Source organism: Lissotriton helveticus, chromosome 12 (genome assembly GCF_964261635.1).
Source record: "Lissotriton helveticus chromosome 12, aLisHel1.1, whole genome shotgun sequence".
In the NCBI taxonomy this organism is placed as follows: Eukaryota; Metazoa; Chordata; class Amphibia; order Caudata; family Salamandridae; genus Lissotriton; species Lissotriton helveticus.
In genome coordinates, this window is record NC_136073.1 from 194,683,409 (window position 1) to 194,691,434 (window position 8,026).

The window sequence follows — 8,026 nt, forward strand, 5'->3', positions numbered from 1 at the left end:
GGGTGAGTGAGTGTGAGTGAGGGTGGGGGTGAGTGAGGGTGAGTGAGTGTGAGTGAGGGTGAGTGAGGGTGAGGGGTTGAGGGTGGTTGAGGGGTTGAGGGTGAGTGAGGGTGAGGGGTTGAGGGTGAGAGGGTGAAGGTGAGGGTGAGTGAGGGTGAGGGTGAGGGGTTGAGGGTGAGTGAGGGTGAGGGTGATTGAGGGTGAGGGGTTGAGGGTGAGTGAGGGTGAGGGTGAGTGAGGGTGAGGGTGATTGAGGGCGAGTGAGGGTGAGGGTGAGGGGTTGAGTGTGAGTGAGGGTGACTGAGGGTGAGTGAGAGTGAGGGTGAGTGAGGTGTTGAGGGTGAGGGGTGAGGGTGAGTGAGGGGGAGGCTGAGGGGATGAGGGTGAGTGAGGGTGAGGGGTTGAGGGAGGGTGAGGGTGAGGGTGGGTGAGGGTGAGGGGTTGAGGGTGAGTGAGGGTGAGGGTGAGTGAGGGTGAGTGAGGGTGAGTGAGGGTGAGGGTGAGTGAGGGTGAGGGGTTGAGGGTGAGTGAGGGTGAGGGTGATTGAGGGTGAGGCGTTGAGGGTGAGTGAGGGTGAGGGTGAGTGAGGGTGAGGGTGATTGAGGGCGAGTGAGGGTGAGGGTGAGGGGTTGAGGGTGAGTGAGGGTGAGTGAGGGTGAGTGAGAGTGAGGGTGAGTGAGGTGTTGAGGGTGAGGGGTTGAGGGTGAGTGAGGGGGAGGCTGAGGGGATGAGGGTGAGTGAGGGTGAGGGGTTGAGGGAGGGTGAGGGTGAGTGAGGGTGAGTGAGGGTGAGGGGTTGAGGGTGAGTGAGGCTGAGGGTGAGTGAGGGTGAGTGAGGGTGAGGGTGAGTGAGGGTGAGTGAGGGTGAGGGTGATAGAGGGTGAGTGAGGGTGAGGGTGGGTGGGGGTGAGTGAGGGTGAGGGTGAGTGAGGGTGAGTGAGGGTTAGGGGTTGAGGGTGAGTGAGGGTGAGGGTGATTGAGGGTGAGTGAGGGTGAGGGTGAGTGAGGGTGAGGGTGAGTGAGGGTGAGTAAGGGCGAGGGTGAGTGAGGGTGAGTGAGGGTGAGTGAGGGTGAGTGAGGGGAGGGGTTGAGGGTGAGTGAGAGTGAGGGTGAGTGAGGGGTTGAGGGTGAACGGTTGAGGGTGAGTGAGGGTGAGGTGTTGAGGGTGAGTGAGTGTGAGGGGTTGAGGGTGAGTGAGGGTGAGGGTGAGTGAGGGTGAGGGGTTGAGGGGGAGTGAGTGTGAGGGTGAGGGTGAGTGAGGGTGAGGCTGAGGCGTTGAGGGTGAGTGAGGGTGAGTGAGAGTGAGGGTGAGTGAGGGGTTGAGGGGTGAACGGTTGAGGGTGAGTGAGGGTGAGGGTGAGGTGTTGAGGTGAGTGAGGGTGAGGGGTTGAGAGTGAGTGAGGGTGAGGCGTTGAGGGTGAGTGAGGGTGAGGGTGAGTGTGGGTGAGGGTGAGTGAGGGTGAGTGAGGGTGAGGGTGCCACTGGTGAACGATCACAGACACCCAAGGATAGGCTTCCTTCCGTGATAATTATTGAAAATATGATAAAGTCTCCTCAAATTTAAAAAAAGTGTACTTATTTAACATAGAAGCTTTGACACCAATAGGCACAGCACCCTAGAGAAACAGTGAATCGGATAATTAAGGGCAAGTAAAGAAGTGGGAATCAGCCTGGGTGTCAAAGGATCAGGCACTCAAACACTAAGAGTAGCAATTGGCAGGAAAATCCAGTAATACCTTCAACATATCCTCAGAAGTGCCAAGCCAGCTTAAAGCTCACCAGCAGAATACATATACCCCCAGTTGCTCAACAATTCGATCAGAGAGTACCCATGCAACACCAACAACCCGTTTGCGGAGAACCCGCCACTTTAAACATGCGTTCGAAAATAAGATGCGTATCTCTTGAGGGCACGGATGGATGAGAGACGAGAGGAACGTGTTGTTGACTATAAATAATTGCATTCGGAGAACAACCAGCCCTGAACAGCAGCAGTACTGTGGGTCACGGTGAAAGAGAGATGTCGGTCACGTGGCTCTTCCGGGAAGCGGGCTGGCGGGCTCCCCTGGGCATCACCGCAGGGCACCTCTGACTAAAACTCCAATCCCTTGTTTAACAGCCCTGTCGGATCGCAATCTGACAGCCAGGACGCGCAACTAGCAAAAACACACAAAGAAAAAAAAAGAAGTTTACAAGGACCGTACAACGTGTTTTACTTTCAACAAAAACACAAGGAGTCAGGCTGCAGTGCCTACTCGAATGATTTAATAACCAGACGGCACATAAATGGCAAACCTCTTAGAAAGTGAATTTTCCCCAAAAAGAAATGTATTTCACAACGTTAAACGAGTAAGCGGATGGGCGCTTGAGTCCACGCTCACTCACTCGGATTACATAATCAAATGAAGGTACTACGGCCGCAGGCCAGACAGCGGAGGTAAAAGTTTTGTCCGCGGGCACTAGGAGTGCAATGGTTCATACGGAAAACTGGCATGCAGTACCCTAAAGCAGAGTGCCTACTTGCATTTGAGAAGTGCTGGAAAACAGCGGAGCGCGTAGGATTCAGATAAACATAGGCACAGCTACCGAGAATGAATGTATAAAAACTCCTTCATTGTTTTGAAGTCACAACAAACAAGCCAGAGATAAGAATGTACACAGGCTGATAACAAGCTTCTGTGATCTGCGACACGGCGGGCAGGGGAGGGGGCGGAGCGGGGAGAGGGGAGAGGTGCGACACGGCAGGCAGGGGAGGAGAGTAGGAGGAGGAGGGGGGAGGAGAGTAGGGGAGGCACGGCCTAGCGGCCGTGCCCTTGAAAGTAAATAAACAAGTTTCTGTGATCTGCGACACGGCGGGCAGGGGAGGGGGCGGAGCGGGGAGAGGGTGTGAAAACAGCAGGGGCCTGGAGTGCGGCTGAGGGAACTGATGTGCACGCGCTTTTAAGCTCAATGCACATGCGCATTGAGCTTAAAAGTCACGGGCACTGCAAGGAATCGCCACGATTCCTTGCTTGTTAGTTAAAGAGTGGTTAAGCCGCAATAGTCTCGCAAGCTCAATGCGCATGCGCATCGACAGGCGAGACCTAACAAGACACAAATGGACTCAATAACAGTGGCACAAGAGGGTGAAAATATTAAGCCAAAAAATGGCTTAAAGCGGCTGGAAAAAGGTTGTGGTGGCTGCAGACAGCCTGGTCCCAGTGAGCGCGGGCAGCAGGCGCTGACTCGGGTAGCAGCCTCGAACCTACCAAGGAGGAGTTTGGGGTCTTGAGGGCAAGAGACGGCACTGCAGAGTTGCGGGAAGAGAGTGGACCTAGACCTAGGGTCAGAGGTCTTACTCGCGCTCCCCCGCAGCGGCCGCCATTAGGTAGGGAAGATGGGAGGGAGAAGAGGCTGGGAGGTTGGAGCGGGGTTTTCCGGGGGGGGGGGGGGGCAGCAGGGGTAGCAGCGGCGATACAAAGGAATTAGAAACAAGACACAATGGACACAATAAAAGTGGCAAGACAGAAATGGACACAATAACAGTGGCACAACAGGGAGAAAATATTAAGCAAAAAAACGGCTGAAAGCTGCTGGAAAAAGGTTACGGTGACTGCTGGCAGTCTGGTCCCAGTAGGAGCGGGCAGCAGGCGCAGGTGCAGGCAGCAACCTCGAACCTCCCAAGGTTCTAAATAGAACTATTTATAAAATTGCATGTATACATTTGTACCATTACTTTTCCTTCAGTTTTTCCTATATTTAACAGTCGGGAATCTTTGCAGCTCTAGAATCCATTTAAAAGTGTTTTCCATTTATATTTGCTCTTTGAATTATGTACAGATAAGGGCTAAAACTTCTTGTTTAGGTGGTTTTGCAAATTTTTGTACGAGCTGGGACATTAAAATACCGGTGGTGCCTGTAAAAAAATCGGCCAGGGGGCAGCCCTAGTCAGGTGTAATTAAGGAACCTCTAGAACACATTTTAAAGTGCATTGTTTTTATAAATACTGTTCTAAGTATGGACTGTAATTGGGGAAAAATGCTGACTCTGGGTAATTATCTCTATTTTTACACACTGGCTGAGACATTAAAATATTCATGTCAGAAGAAAACGGCAATGGGACAACCGTACCTCATGTCCTCCTGTCATATGACGTCAGCATCCTAATACAAGTGGTATCTAAAACAGACATTTTTCAATGTTGTGTTAATGTATTAGTCATGTTTTATTATTGTTTTGGCATGGTTTTTGTAAAACCTTATTGGTGTGGGACCTACCGGGCCCTCGCCATTATAACAAACATTTGCAAAATCCCCCCAAAAAGTTTGGTCTCAAAAAGCAAACACTGCCACAGTAGTTACTGGCACTGAACAAAACTAGTTTGTCTGCCGATATGCTCCTTGTGAAAGAGCAGAATACTGCCACTCACAGTGAAGCCAGCTGTTATATATAGAGAGAGACAGAATTTTAATAAGCGCAAAAGGTCATGGTCAATGCCAGACCAAATTCGGGGCCAATTATTAGAGAAAGTCTTAAAAGTGCACCCATGGTATATGTCCGTGCATTAAGTGCAGCTATACGGCTTTCGTGACTTCCCAAGAATTTACAGAAGTAGAACAAGAAAGAGTACTCCTCGAAAATATTTGTGAACTGCATTTTAACATGAACATGTATGCATGTGTAGATTAGCTCATGCAAAAATCTGAGTGTTTGCAAGTTCACTTTCTCTCCAACCACTTTTTTCCCCAACTCTGGAATAAGGTTTACCTCTGCCATTGTCAGGAGTAAAAGTCCAACATTTTTCAGTATGGGAAACAATTAGAGAAGACGTGTTGAAAACCCTTAAAACATGCAAGTTAGTAGGTTTGCACAGACTTAAAAGGGCATTCTAACCCTGGAACTATTGCTTACCACTCCGTTCAGCCCCAGTATGTGGATCTGTGGAATCGTGGCAACATAAGGGGATTGTAAGTATTCAAACACTACTATGGTATGAGCCCTGGCATAATCAGAGAGTCTATATCACAGCGCTTATATAATGAGACTGCTGCCATATTTTGTCGCCGCACTACATGGCACCAAAGGGACAAGTGGATTTTGTTACAGTACAAGTAGATTTAAGAAGCAACCTGTCCCGTGGACAAGTAGATATTTTATTAAATTCCACACCCCTGTAGAGGCTCTAATCCGCTGTAGGCGGTAAAGTGCAGCGGCATGGGTTCACAGGATGATGGGTGATGAGTGCGTAAAAATGGAACTGACACATATTTTGATGAAAAGAATATTGAGGAGGGGGAGATCATTGAGAGCGAAGAGGGAGCACAAGAAGGATGGAGGGGGGAGGTCATAGTAATGAGGTGCCTAGTGTGTTACAAGTGTCCAAGAAAGGAGAGCGTCCAGCTCGGGACATAGTGGTTCGATCCCCTGCACGACTGGTTAGGCGGCTGGATCCGGTGCAAGCGCCAACCTTTATGCCAGGTAAGGGCAAAAAAGGGCGTAGTCAGCTAAGATTACCAAAGGTCGGGATTTCGGTGGGGACGGATGCACATAGAGGTGACGCAGAAGGGGAGGTACACTTGCGGAAAGGTTTTTATGGGAAAGATACGGGGTGGGTACAGAAGCACACTCGGAAGGAGATACGAAAAAAGGGGGAGCAGCAGTAGGTCGACAGGGTGATGGATGGGAGGCAGCGACAAGCAAAGACAAGACGGCTGAGAAGGGAATGGATGATATGGGGTACGAGGAGACTTCGTAAAGGAGAGCCATGAGATAAAACTCAAGAAGATGCCATACATGTGGGTGACAAAGCCTTTGGGAGCCCACATCCTGCTGGCAACTAAAGAAAAGATTTAGAAAAGAGAATTACGTAGAAATGCTGACATTTCTACACAGTGTGCTAAGGGCAAAAGAGGGTTCAAAAGAAGAGCTGGGGTTGCCAAAAGGCCTAAGGTGCCCATGACAATTGAGAACTGGACGGCAGCCCTCCTAATATTCGCAACTGTATACTGCGATAAACATCCTGAGAGGTGCGTCTCCCTTTTTAAATACATGGATGTGATCAGAAGGGCTTAGGTGACTGTAACCTGTGGGGTAGGGAAAGGCAGGAGACGGGTCTTTGTTCGAGTAGGCTTTATTTAGTGAAACAATAAGTCAGTACAGGTTTTCCGAGGTACGGCTCCCCTAGGGGATTTGCTCCTCTCTTTGCGGCACTTCCTCAGGATTCCTTCCTCCCTTCGGCGAGTCGGGCTCCTTCTCCGCTTTCCGTCTTCGGGCTCCGTCGTGACACAGGCTCCGCCGGTGGGGGAAACACAAGAGAGGGAGGTATCAGTCCACACGTTCTACTCGAATCACAATCAACGGGAGGGGAGTGAAGGAAACCAAAGTGCTCGGGGTATTAGGGAAGTGAGGGCAGTGGATACCAGGGGACTAGTGAATGCTCACGGGTTGCCTCTTTCCTTCCTTCCAACCCAGCACGAGATACGGTTACGCACCTCTGTTAGCCACACTCCTCCTGGTGTGCGGCTGGGCGAATCGTAGTGCTGTTGGCCTCCTGGCTCCTGCGTCTCCTCCTGGCCCCTTCTGTTCTTCGCCTCCGATGTTCCTCGCGTCTCTCTCTCCTCCGTTGTTCCTCGCGTCTCCTCTGTCTCCGTTCTCCCAACTCCGCTCTCGTCTTCACTCTTGCTCCACGCCGCTCCTCTCCACACGCTGTCCACTCCTCCGGTGTATAGACACACCTGTGCTTTCTCGCTGACGTCCTTTAAGGCGGGACCAGACTCCTCCTCCTCCGTGCTCCTGCCGGTCCAATTAAAGGGCCCGATACCTTCATCTTCCTCGTCACAACTGTACATTTCCTCAGGCATATTCCACACAGGGGGCATTGGCGGCTGTGGAAACAAGAGGGAGGGGTCACAGGTTAAAGGCTCACATCGGAGTTCAGGGTGCGGCGGCAACCCGTACCCGTTACAGTGACCTACAGGGGCTATGCTTGGTCCCATTACGATGAGGAATTTAGGGCCAAGCTGGCATGGGACCCGGAGGCAAAGTGATTCTTCATCTTGCATTCTTCTTCCAGACATTAGGCCAAAGGATTGACTGAGTGTCAGTGTCTTTGGACGGTTGAGAACAACTAATCACAACACAGAATGGGTAATCCATTGTATAGAAGGCTCCTGTACCTTAGGAGAATGCACTGGTTTTGATTGAAAGAACATTTCCCTCCTTCTATTGAAATGTTATGTCTGAATGTCTCTGGCTACTGAAAAAGACTTACCAGAAAAGTGCAGATTTCAGAATAGGATGTGAGCAGCCTAGTACTACCAGCATGTGATGCTTAGATTTTCAATAACTGCACATGCCCAGGAGCCAATATTGTAACCCATGAACTTTAAAACAAACATTGTGGAAGGAATATAAAAATCCAGAATCACATAATTATTGTGGTTATCATAATCTCAAATGTGCACAAAATCAACTGCAATTATTAGCCCAGTTCCGGATACAACCAGCATGTTATTCAGTAGTGGCTGCACGCAAGTATTCTTCAACTTGATGCATTTCGGGGACATTTCCTTAATCACAGGTGAGTATACACTTTACAAGGTGCAGGTGCCTATAACTTCATTGTCACGTGACTGTATAGTACAATATTACAAGTCTCATAATTCATTATTGGCATCTCAAAGTCACTGGCATCTTAATTTAGTCACGGACATTTACATTTTCAATTTCAAACACCTTGCAATGTTTATTTCTTTTCATGCTGCTGCCACACATACAAAAATGTCTTTCAATGCAGAAAGTCCAGTCCTTACCAAGACAAGGTGTACACCTCTCGTCACCCTTTCTCACATCCATACCGGCAAGTGTCATCTTAATCCATACGGAGGCAAGTGGGTCATGCCCCAATGGAACAATTCTTACAACAACCTCCATCGTCTGGGGCACCCAACACTGCAGGGGGCCTTGGCAAGACGGGGACCGAGAATCCAGTTACTCATTCCAGCAAAAAAGAGAAGATTGAATAGATAGATTAACATAACAGGCCCAGA